Raw genomic sequence first — 12,775 nt, forward strand, 5'->3', positions numbered from 1 at the left:
TCATTAACTGTCTTATTGAAACTGTGGATTACCCTAATTTATCAATAACTTATTGACCCCCTCCCCAACAACCTGAACCTTAAAGGGTTTGTCCAAGAAGAGAAGTGGTAGGAAGCAACTTTTGTGTGCAAGTCTTCCACTCCCATTGGCAGTGTCGGACTGGGATACCTTGGTCACACCAGAACAATCTAATCTTGGGGCCCACCACAGCTAAAAGTTTTCTTATATAATCTATTAATATAATCATAAAAATACATAGGATAGTGGAAATACTCTATGCTAAATATATGTATAAATTAAAGAGAGGGTACCTTACCCAGCACTACTTAAAGAGAACCCGTCATGCAAAATAACCCCCCTAAACTAAATATATTTTCATAAACTGCCATTAGAAAGCATTGCCTCTATCCCTTCATTGTCCCTCTACATGCCTGTAAACCTAAGCAATGAGGTCCTAAAGCTGTATGCAAATGACCTGTGAAATGTCCAATGAAGCATTAGCATATTCAAGCTGTCCACTCTATTCATGAGTGGGAGGCACAGCCACACCCCCAGTGCATGACTGACAGCCTGTATAATGGAGTGAGGCTGTATAATGATGTGCTTGCTGGTGGCCACACCCCCTGCAGCCTGTGTGTGCATGTGTGTGTGTATAGGAGAGATACAGCAGCTCCAGGCTGCAGCCATGTTACAGCAGAACATGTCAGATTCATGTGTAGCTGCTGTCTGTGTCTCTCACCTGTATATTAGGAGGATGCAGCATGTCAGCAGATGTAGCGCACACACTAGCCATGCTTTACTATACATTACACACAGACATGAGCAGGGGGAGGAGAGGGGAGGGGTAACAGGGGTGACATCACTGCCTCTGACCATGTGACCAGCCTCATTTACATGATAAAGAATAGATGATTTTACAATGATTAATGTATGAAATAACTAGATAAAGGCTGGGATGGGATCCTTGTGAGCTGCTCCAACAGGAAGAGGTGACAGGACTAGTGACACGGACCTGATGACAGGTGTCCTTTAAGTAGGGCCTGGGGACCCACCGGGGGATCCACCTGTTCGCCTGTGGGTCAGTCCGAGCCTGCCTATTGGATTGAATGTACAATTGTTGTCACATGACCTCTGAGGCCAGTGATTGGCTCAGCCATTATATCCCATACAGTATGCATGAGATATCCCGTCCCACAAAAATAGAAGCCATGTGGATCAGACGCCAGCACTGGAACCAAGGAGACTCCTGAAAGGTGAGTATAACTTTTTTATTCAGTTTATTTCAGAACTAGATACTAATCTTATGATTTATTGAAATACTTTTTTTTTGTCATCTGTGTTTAAGCTGAGCATCCGCTACAGAACAAACACAATTTACTGTTGTTCTTTTTTTTCTACCATAATGACTTTGTGCCGAGAGCTGGACCATGTCCCGAGCCTCCACGAGCTATCAATACAATTAATTATTATGTATTCTGGCTCAGCTCAGGCATTGGCCGAATTTGGCTGTAATAATTGTATATTTTTTCCTAGCAGCTGCAGGAAATATTGTGCCCCAACATAGTTTCCTTATGTAAAAACATGTTTTGTTTGGACATAAAACATATGAAAGTCAGAGAACTTCATGATTATTTTCTGTGATTTTGAATGTAACTAATAAAAAGGATAAAGAGTAGAGATGAGCGAGCACTAAAGTGCTCGGGTGCTCGTTATTCGAGACAACTTTTCCAGATGCTCGAGTGCTCGTCTCGAATAACGAGCCCCCTTGAAGTCAATGGGAGACTCGAGCATTTTTTTAATAAAACTGAACAGTAAAAGAACAGTGCAAAAAAAAAATTTTCAGATGTTTGCAGATGTTTTACTTGTAAGAACACATTGAAATAAGACTATTCTTCACATTGCAGGTGTGCGCGCGTGTCTCCCGATAGGTTCGGAGATATGCGCGCACAGCTGCAAAGTGAAGAATAGAATTAAAACATTAAAAACAGTGAATACAGGACCATTTAAGTGCAGAACACATTGAAAGAACAATATTCTTCACGTTCCAGATGTTCCGAACATCTCCGAACCTAGCGGGAGACACGCGCGAACACCTGGAAAGTGAAGAATAGTGTTATTTCAATGTGTTCTTACAAGTAAAACATCTGCAAACATGTGTAATATTTTTTTTTTGCAATAAAAATACTTTTATTCAATTTATTTTATTAATTTACTGCTCGATCTCGAGCCGGCGAGATACTCGTCCAAGTAAGGAGCCGGTCCGAGTATGCTAATACTCGACTGAGCAGTATACTCGGACGAGTATACTCGCTCATCTCTAATAAAGAGTAAAAATCAGATTACGTTTTTGGAAAATCAGAGCAGCAAAAAGTTGAGGGTGCAAAATCTGTACGACCATTGGTAGATAGATAGATTTTTGTGTGTAGATCTGAAACTCCCAGAATATAGAAGGACATTATTATACTCATCTTGTCCCTGCACTGTGGACCTACATGTATATTACAGATTTCAGAATCACCTTCAACTTGGCCAATGTTCTCTTGCCGAAGATCCAGTAGAAGACAATCCAATTTGGAGATGACTTTTGAGCCAATCCCTGAGTCAATTACTTCCCAATTATTCAAGGATAACCTTAGACCTTATCGATGTCTTATGTGGACAATGGTAACTATGAGTTTCCCAACGTTAGTCACGGTGGGTGAGCACATCATGTTCTGTATGGATGAAGGGTGGTCCTCACCGCAGTCTGAAAATGAAGTCATAGTTTTTGGACCATTTTTGGAAAAGAAAAAACTGTTATTTCTAAAAACAAATACAAAAAAATGTTTTCAAAAATAATTTCTACCCAACAGTGAGCCAGGCTTTCCATCAGAACCAGACAACCTTGACAGGTTTCAACACAGAAATCCTCGACAAACTGTGCTTTTATTTCCATCCCCGAAGGCGAATTAGGATGACAGAAAGAAGAAATCATAGCCAATGCACAGCTCAATCCTTATATACAGGACGTGCAACATAATAACAAGCAATGAACAAAATGTCCTAGCCTTGTTTCTTTTCTCCGGGCTGGAAAAATGTGTCAAAATAATTTAAATTTGGTTCATTTCGCTATGTATACATTTCAGATGTTTCCATAGACGCTCACCTCAAAAATGCTAATTTGGATAATTACACATGGCCGCCTTTCAAAATGGCATCACGTGGACCCAACATCAAGTCAGAAGATTGCCTTTAATTACTTCAATCTGTAAAATTTTTGGTTCTGTCAACAGAAGATGATTTATCTTCCATCTAAATGGAGTTGCCAACAACTAAAATCTGAATAAATGCAATGGGGGTCATTTACTAAGGGCCCGATTCGCGTTTTCCCGACGTGTTACCCGAATATTTACGATTTGCGCCAATTTCCCCTGAATTGCCCCGGGATTTTGGCGCACGCGGTTGGATTGTGGCGCATCGGCGCTGGCATGCACGCAACGGAAATTGGAGGGCGTGGCCGAACGAAAACCCGACGGATTCGGAAAAACTGCCGCATTTTTAAAAAAAAATCTGTCGCGGAGCTTGCACTTACCTTCACTCAGCCCGGCTCGGTGAACTCCAGCGCGTTCCGATGCTTTTCAGCGCAGCAGCGCCACCTGGTGGACGGTGAAGGAACTACCTTAATGAATCCCGGCCGGACCCGAATCCAGCGCAGAGAAAGCGCCACTGGATTGCGAATGGACCAGGTAAGTAAATCTGCCCCCATGTCTCCATAGGTTCCACCATCATGACTCCATTAACAAGTGGTTTCTAATACCAGCGATGGACCAAACCATTTTGTCTTCAAACCTATTTTTCTATATTCTTACCTTTATCTTCTAATAAGTTCAGATATTTTCATAGACACTCACCTTAAAAATGCTAAGTTAGGTAATGGCACATGGCCGCCTTTCAATATGGCATCACTTGGACCCAAACTTTTTGGTTTTGTCGACAGAAGATGATTTATATTCCACCTAAAAGGAGTAGCCAAATCTGAATAAATGCAATGCCCCCCTATAGGTTCCACCGAGATGACTCCATAAACGTCAAGTTCACATGTATATAAGTCAGAACAGATATCTTTTGTAATTGTATCTCTGGCCAAAGTATTTTATTCATCCTTGCGACGATGGGATTTTCAAAATTCTGGGCTTTCGTGGAGACATGGATTATCGATAAAGCTTCATTGCAGACAACAAACTCGTATTTTGACCATTGTGGCCTGGGGATAAAGTTCAGTAAATTACAAGCATTTGGAGAACATCACCTTAGGTCACAGTGGGCAGAGAGGTCCATTTGTAACCAGGACCACCTGTACTAACCCCTGGAAGGGGTTTAACCATACAAATGGTTAAACGGTAAAATGCAGAATGCAATAAGAATTCATGAAGAATACTAATATTTGCCCCAATCAACCAGTCTGGAAATGGGACAGGTCCCCTTGAATGTCATAAAGAAATTAAAATGAAGAAAAATTAAAAATAAAGAAAAATGTATAAAACTAAAAAAAATTTAATTAAAATAGAAAATAGAAAAAAATAAATCTGTAAAAGTGAATAATTCCTTCATTCCCCTTTTTGTTCATGGAGTTTGTAAAATTGATATCAATCACGATAAAAAAAAAAAAAAAAAAAACAGCAATGTTTTTCTACAATCTTGTTTGGGATTTTTGTAGAACTTTTTGTGTTTTTTTCCAGTAGGGAATGTTAATGGCGTTAGTCATAGATATTAATATTTTGCCTCCCTGCTCTGTATTTTATTACAGAAGTTAATAGCTGATATAAATAGCTTCTAGTTGAGCGATTCTTTGGTATTCGATGTACATATTTCTTACATGTCGCCATTTGGAACCCTCTAAGTTGTTTACAGATTATGTCAGTATCCAATATATTACACGGGTGACGCCGAGGCGGATGTTATTTTAGGAAATATTGAGTTTGTCTTGAGTTGACGGACTAAATTTAAATTGTCTGAATTTTTTTCCTTCTTTTTTTCTATCAAGATTTATATTTTTGCACAAACATTTGCATATCTCCGCCTCCCATCTGTGCTCTGTAATCAAGTCCATGTTCGTTCTTAATAGTCACAACAACATTAACAGATTTCCACTTTAATGCAAAAATATTTGTCCATGGAAAGGAGAAAAAAAAAGAGCCATAAGATTTTCCTACAATGCAGGCAGTACTCGGGTTACGTACAGGATAGGTTCCATAGGTTTGTTCTTAAGTTGAATTTGTATGTAAGTCGGAACTGTATAAACATTTTTGGCCGAGTGATAAGGATTATCAATAAAGCTTCATTACAGACACCTTACAGCTGATCATTGCAGCCTGGGACTATAGTAACATCCAGAGACTTCACCAGAGGTCACAGTGGGCAGAGGGGTCTGTCTTTAACTAGGGGTCATCTGTAAGTCGGGTGTCCTTAAGTAGGGGACTGCCTGTATACTAGTTTTGGCCCCTTAAGATACTGATGGTTCAATGGATAGGTGTAAAGCTGCAGTTAGGGAATGGTGAGCCCTAAAGCTAGACCCACAGAGCTGTCCCTACCTACTTGACTACCCTAGCCTAAACGATAGATGACAAATGGCTGATGTTTTCTTCCTCCATCAAAGTGAAAACACCAAGACAGGACAAAACAAACATAAAAGAGTAGTCAACAGATAAGGGTCAAAAGCGAAAGGACAATGCAGAAAAGAATGAAGAGACAAATGGTTGGTGAGAAGACTAGCAAAGGTCAAAGAATGCAAAATACATGAGGTCCCCTACTTAAGGACACCCGACTTACAGACGACCCCTAGTTAACGATGGACCCTTCTGCCCACTGTGACCTCTGGCGAAGCTCTCTAAATGCTTTATTATAGTCCCAGACTGCAATGATCATCTGTAGAAAAAGATTTATTGATACTATTTGGTCCAATTACAGCAAAAAATGTTGACACTCCAATTTTCTCTGGATCTACAATGATAAAATATACAGTTTCGAAGTTTCGACTTACATACAAATTTAACTTAGGAACAAACCTATGGAACCTATCTTGTATGTAACCCCGGGACAGCCTGTATGGAAATCCTGAAATCGCTACCGAGCTCCATGGAAAACTTATGGCAAGCACTAGGAAGTGAACAAATAATACCTTATGAGATATTAGAGACCCAGTACAGAGAGTAATTAGACCGGTCCCCTGATATCCAGACAAACCAGACTAGCAAGGGAGGAATGTGAGTGGAGGAGGCATCTGTCCATCAGAGCTAGCTTAACCGTCTGCAACCCAGAACAAAGTCAATAGGAGACTCACAGGTACGGTGGAATAAAATAAGACAATCTTCCGACAGACAGTGCAGGACAAAATGCTAACTAAATACAAAAGTCAGCAGCGCATGTTCTGCAGGCAACGGATGGCTCTGATACTCCAAACAGATGTTACAATAGGCTACGACTATCAGACCCCTGATGTTTTACACTCAACTCCTCAAATCAGTTGTTCTGGAACATGGTGGTAGAAGTTCATCTCAGTTGTCTGTGTTCTGGCCTTGGAAGGGCACCTCAGCTCCTATTGAAGTTTATTATATCGGAGATGTAGTTCCCAATGTTGGCCACCGCGCAGAGCGTGGTGTAGACTCCCGGGTCGGTTCTAAACGTGCCAGGAATAGCTGATCAGCAGGATTCTGATTGTCAACCCCTCACGATCTGAAATCGATGTCCGATCCTAAAGATAGTTAATTAATATTTTTCAGGTGGAAAACTCAAAGGTTTTACCCACCAAACTCAATAGGCTCCATCTGGATTTAGTGTAGGATTGTTTTTGTGGCACAATTGGTCATAACACTGAAGAATTTCATAGACAGATCACAAATAACAAAATAATTTTGTGTAACAAAATCACATAATAATGTTAACCACATTTTATTCAGTATCCCAAAGCCTATAAAACAAATAATTAAAAAACCTCCCCTTGTTTTGCTTCCATACTTTTTATTACATCTCCATTGTCAAAGACAACAAACAAATGATGTACAAATTACTTCTGCGACAAGATAGACTTTCATGTAATCCCTACACTTGTTCCCTCTTCCCAACTTCTAATTCTTTACTCTAAAAGAACTTTTAGTGTTCCCCTGTTTTGGGCTCATTTGGAATTAGGGACGAGACGACCCACACTTTAGGTTCGGTGTCCTCTGTTGGGCAGCTATTCCGAACATGTTACAGGCAGTCCCCGGGTTACATACAAGATAGGGTCTGTAGGTTTGTTCTTAAGTTGAATTTGTATGTAAGTCGGAACTGTATATTTTATCATTGTAATCCCAGCCAGAACTTTTTTGGTCTCTGTGACAATTGGATTTTTAAAAATGTTGGGTTGTCATAAGAATCAATATTAACACTAAAGCTTCATTACAGACACCTGTAATAACTGTTATAGCTGATCATTGTAGCCTAGGACTAAAGTACAATAAATTACCAACATCCAGAGGTCCGTTTGTAACTAGGAGTCATATGTAAGTCGAGTGTTCTTAAGTAGGGGACTGCCTGTACTCGATGGACTGCAGAGCAGCCAATGAGGTAGCTTTACACCCCTAGTAACTAGGCATGGCTGTGATTGGCCAGGAGGACAGAGCCATGCCTAGATGCTAGGGACGTTAAGTGTCCTTATTGGCTGCTCTCCAGCCCTACAAGCAACACGTGCTGGGATAGGTGTATCTGCCGAACAGAGGACCCTGAATCTAAAGTTCGGTTCTGCCCATCTCTGTTTGGAAACTTTTGTCTGCCCACCCAACCACCAAATCCCCCAAAAATATTGGTTAAAATAGATTTGCAGGAATTCTGGAAAACTACACTGGTGGCTGTTTTGGCAAAACACTCAAAGTGTACTTACCCTGCTCCGGTTCCTGCTTTGTGCTGGTATTTCCATTCTTTGGCAGCTATAGCTTTCTGGAAGTACTGGGATCACGGAACCTGCGTCAAATCAATGTGTGGCCTCCTTAGACCACGGGATATCTCTTGTGAAGTCAGAGGAAGTGACACTTTGTGGTCCAAGGAGATGCTGGATTGGATGAAGCAGGTTCCCCCCACCAGCACTTATGGGCAACAAAGGAACCAGTATCCGTAGGAGAAAAGTTCTCTTGTTTGCCCCACCTGCCCCAGCCCTAAGAGGTTTCCAGAATTCCTGAAGTTGTAAAGTTGTAAGTTGATATGGGAAGAAGTTAAGAACTTTGGGGAAGGATTTAGGTTTAGGATACGATTGTTTTCAGGGCGTTCCTCGTCTTCGGACTTGACGCTCACATATTCTAGTTCATCCCACATTTTCCCATACAATGGCTTTCTCCAGCAGTTTCTTGTATCCGTGTAGTCAATTTATGACCTGCAGTTATTTATTACCAGTATAAAAACAAATGACCCCGTTGGGTTTCTCTGGTTTGGATTATCCTTCCAAGAATAGCACTCAGAACCAGACCACACATCTGCTCAGCGCGTCCCGGGTTATGAAGACAGAAAATAGTCTTCTACGGAGCGAAAATGGAAACAATGTATCACACATCTGATAGAATGTGGATTTTCCTCCTATAATTTGCCCATATGGTTCACTGCTTTCATAGACACAAACACAGGCCATAAAGATGTTCGCCATTAAGATGATCTCGTTCCAAGTGTTTTGTTTTTCATCTTTTGCCCAATGGGAAAATAGACTCAGACGGAGATTTTCAACATCTTCTCTTAAATTTGGAAACAAAAATTCAGTCATCGTATTTGGGTGATCTATAGCAACAATAACTCCATACATAAAGCAAAATGTGTTATTATTAGACGGAGGGTGGATGGGTGATCTGGGGACAATGGGTGGTCATGCTCAGATCCAGGACCTAAACTCTCTACTGCCTGAGGCGAAGTATAACATGGCACAATGTCGCCCCATCCAGTGGTCATATATCTATTTTATTTAGTAAGTGGGTTCCCCATAAAGTGCCACACGCCCCATGCCAGAATTGGTTGTCAAGAGACACTATTTTTAGGTGTCAGGTCCGCCCCCCTGACCTTGCCGCCTGAGGCAGGAGTCTCAACTTGCCTCATGGATAGTGCATCCCATATCAGATCTAATCTATATCAATGGCATCTGTTGATAATCTACACCTAGGGATAAATGTCATTGCCTGCCCGGTTTGGGACAGCAGTGGAAGAGGTAATTTTGACTTGTCTATGGTCTTCTCCAGAATTAAAGCAATTGTTTAGTTCACATCTTTAATTTTCATACAAATTCCTCCTAGAACTCCAGGCTAATCTGTAAGAAAGTATTCCATTTCCCTACACTGCCCCCACAGGTGATATGAGGCATTACACTATTTATGTTAAAATGGACAGGCTGTTCGTGTAATGTTTGAAAGTGCAGGGTTCTCCAAAGTCAAAGATGATCCTTGTATCCTATCTCTGCTCTGGCAAATAGATGAGGAACAGATGTGATCAATGGTTTGGCCATAAATTGGGGACAGATATCTGGCTAATACTCGCTGCCTGAAATTTCTGTTGTTAATAATAATAATAATTCTTTATTTATATAGCGCACACAGATTACGCAGCGCTGCACAAGCATGTCAAATTGGTCCCTGTCCCCATGGGGCTCACAATCTAAACAACCTAACAGTATGTTTTGAAGTGTGGGAGGAAACCGGAAGACCCGGAGGAAACCCACACAAACACTGAGAGAAAATGCAATCTAAAGTTGTTATGTCCTGCAGTGTTCATTTCAGAACTGTTAAAAAAAGTGACTTTTGTAGGATAGTCCCAATAACTAGGTGCAACATATTGACATGAGCTGTGTACACAGTGCTACTCTCTTTAGAGATTGGTTGTAGCTTTCCAAAAGCTATATTTCCATTGAAAAATTGAAAAAGTTGAAAAATTTAGCATTTAAAAAAAAATTAAAATTGTTGGCGAATGACGATAAACATTTTTTGGTTTGTTTTTTTAACTAAAATTTTAAATATTAGTCCAACAAAGAATTTTTAATCTGTGTTAATCATATACCATATATACTCAGGCTTGAGCCAAAGTGTTTTTCTGCAGAATTTTTGGGAATTTTGTTTTTGTCAGCAGACAACGACACACACTGCACCATAGTGATCGTGTGCTGGGTGGCTGCCGGAGGTGAGTGCCAAGGTTATCATTAAGGGCGCTCTGCTGGACATTTCATTGATAAGGGGGTGCTGCTGCTTTTTATTAAAGAGTAGTTGCTGCGTTCCCCCATCCCTAGGCTTATACTCGAGTCTATACGTTTTCACAGTTTTTTTGTGGCGAAATTAGATGCTTTGGCTTATACTCAAGTATTTACGGTAATAAACTTGGGTAATATTATAATTGACCAGTAGTTATGCAGTGAAGTGAAGGATTGTATTCCTGCCTGTCAGTGTTTTACTGACAGGTACTTTAATAATAGGCTGCCATACTGATCAGACCTGCGCACTAGTTTGAGGACGTTATCCACCATAGTAAGGTCTCTTGCACATGAACGGGCGCTCGACCAGATCACAACGCTGCTCACCCCTCCCCTCTCCATAGAAAGCCAAGGCGCCGTTTTCCGGAAGGTATAGTACATGTCCCATGTTTTGCACAGCGGTCACCTGCACAATTCTCTGTGTTGTGGGACACCAAGTGTGACCCAGTACCTTAGATCTCTTTGGAAGCCATGATATGGCCGCCAATTTTGCGGCCAGATCACGACCCCCATAACGATCGTGTGCATGAGGCCAATGTGTGTGGTCTAATGGAGCCTCCATCTGTATAAGCACTTAATAGACCACATTACAGCTTACTACTGATGGCACGGGCACATCTCCCTACTCCATCCGAGAAACATAACCATACATGGTGGTGTAGGAGTTCAGTCCTTACTGTATCATGCAAGGTTACGTCATGGCGTGGGATGGGGAGTCAGAGATCATCGCGGGTCTGGGATGTCGAACACCGGGTCAATGTCAGACTGAGGTTCCTTGGGCCAAACAGACCAGATTTTTCTGGGGCTCACCCTTTATTTGTTTACCTAATAGACACCAAACCAGTATTTTTCTGATGGACCTCATAAACCAAGAATTGGGTTAAAACATGGGCCCACAAGAGGATTCTCTGAGAGGTCCGTCCACACAGCACTTGGTGAAGCTCAAACTGGACATGGAGGGAAATCATAGTGTCATATGACCATGCACTGTATTACCTGGATGGGATGGCTCTCCTTCATACTTATATACAAGACGAGTCTCCATCAAAATCCATCCTGATAAACCAGGGACATTACTCCTAGATCCAGGCACCGGGACTGTGGTAATCTTCTTATATTTGTTATCCATGCTCCTGCCTTCTAAAATGATACCATTGAGCCTAAAGGGCTACTACTCTGTTCCCCGAGCCCCTCCATGCTGTACTGCTTCACATGCTGTTATACTGTCTGCCCCACCCCCTATTCTCCTGCTCGGCACTCCCCCTCCCTCTGACAAATGTAATCTCAAACCGTGGGAGGGGGAAGTGCTCCTTGCTCACTGTAACAGCCTATGAATCTGCAGCAAGGGGCAATTCTGGTAATATCTCCCAAAGCCCCTATTAGCATAATTTTAAAAGTTGACTTTAGAAGGAAGGAGGCCATGGATAAACAAATATAAGAAGATTACCGCAGTCACGGTGCCTGGATTTCTGAGTAATGTCCTTGGTTTATCGTGATGGATTTTCATGTTAAATTCCCTTTAAGGAACATTTCCCATCAAAGAGGAAGGAACTGCAATACCAAACATATCCTGATGGCAGAGGTGGTGCTGTTTCTGAGGAGAACATATCTGAAACTGATACAATCCTTTAAAAAAAGTTTGTTGTATCCCCATTTTCATGCCCCGCTGTTGTGTTCTCCTTTACTGCCCCGGATGGATAACACCGGGGTATTTATGGTCCTTTTAGACATTAGTCATTTTGTAATACATCCAGGGCAGTAAAGGAGAAAAACGTAACACAACAACGTGACATAAAAATGTCAATAACAACGTAATGACCGCGAGCAGGACTGAAAAGGGAATCAATAGATCCAGTCCTCAGCAGGGACAACATCTCCCTGCCCTGCGCCATTCATAGAAATGCTGCAAACATCAAATCCAGGGATTTACAGGTTAAAAAAATCATTCGGAATTAGTTTGGCTTTAAGATGTCGAAAAATGGCCAAAACTAACAGGGTAGAGAGCGGAGGAAGGTGAGGTCATCGCCTAATAAGCGCGGCCACCTGTAGAGATAAAAACAGCCAAGAGAATGAGTTTTCCAGCCATGGACCAAGTGTGAGATTTCCACGGATACAAAAAGGTCCAGCGCTCGTATCCACCGAACCAGAAGACTAAATTAGTGATCACAATGCTGGAGGGAGAATAAAAAATCTGTACAGTATGTGGAAAAATATATATAGTAAAGCAAAATTTTATAGAAATAGGATTTGTTAAAAAAAAAAATGTTGTTAAAGGGATTTTTTTGGGCAATCATATTGATGACTAATTTGTGGACACTATGAAGCCACCACAGTATCAGGTTGGTGAGAATCAGTTATCTCGTCTCTCCTCGGGTTGTGGATTTTGTGAAGGTCAATGCATTAAAGGGAATCCACCACCAGGATGAAAGATTGTAAACCCAGCACACTGACATACTGGTGTGTGCCCACTCTGGTAGGATCTACTCTTCACTGAGCTTTTTATGTCCTAGTTTTCACAAAAAAAGGCTTTAAAAATTATGCAAATGAGCC

The sequence above is a fragment of the Engystomops pustulosus genome, chromosome 2 (genome assembly GCF_040894005.1).
Source record: "Engystomops pustulosus chromosome 2, aEngPut4.maternal, whole genome shotgun sequence".
NCBI classification, from domain to species: domain Eukaryota; kingdom Metazoa; phylum Chordata; class Amphibia; order Anura; family Leptodactylidae; genus Engystomops; species Engystomops pustulosus.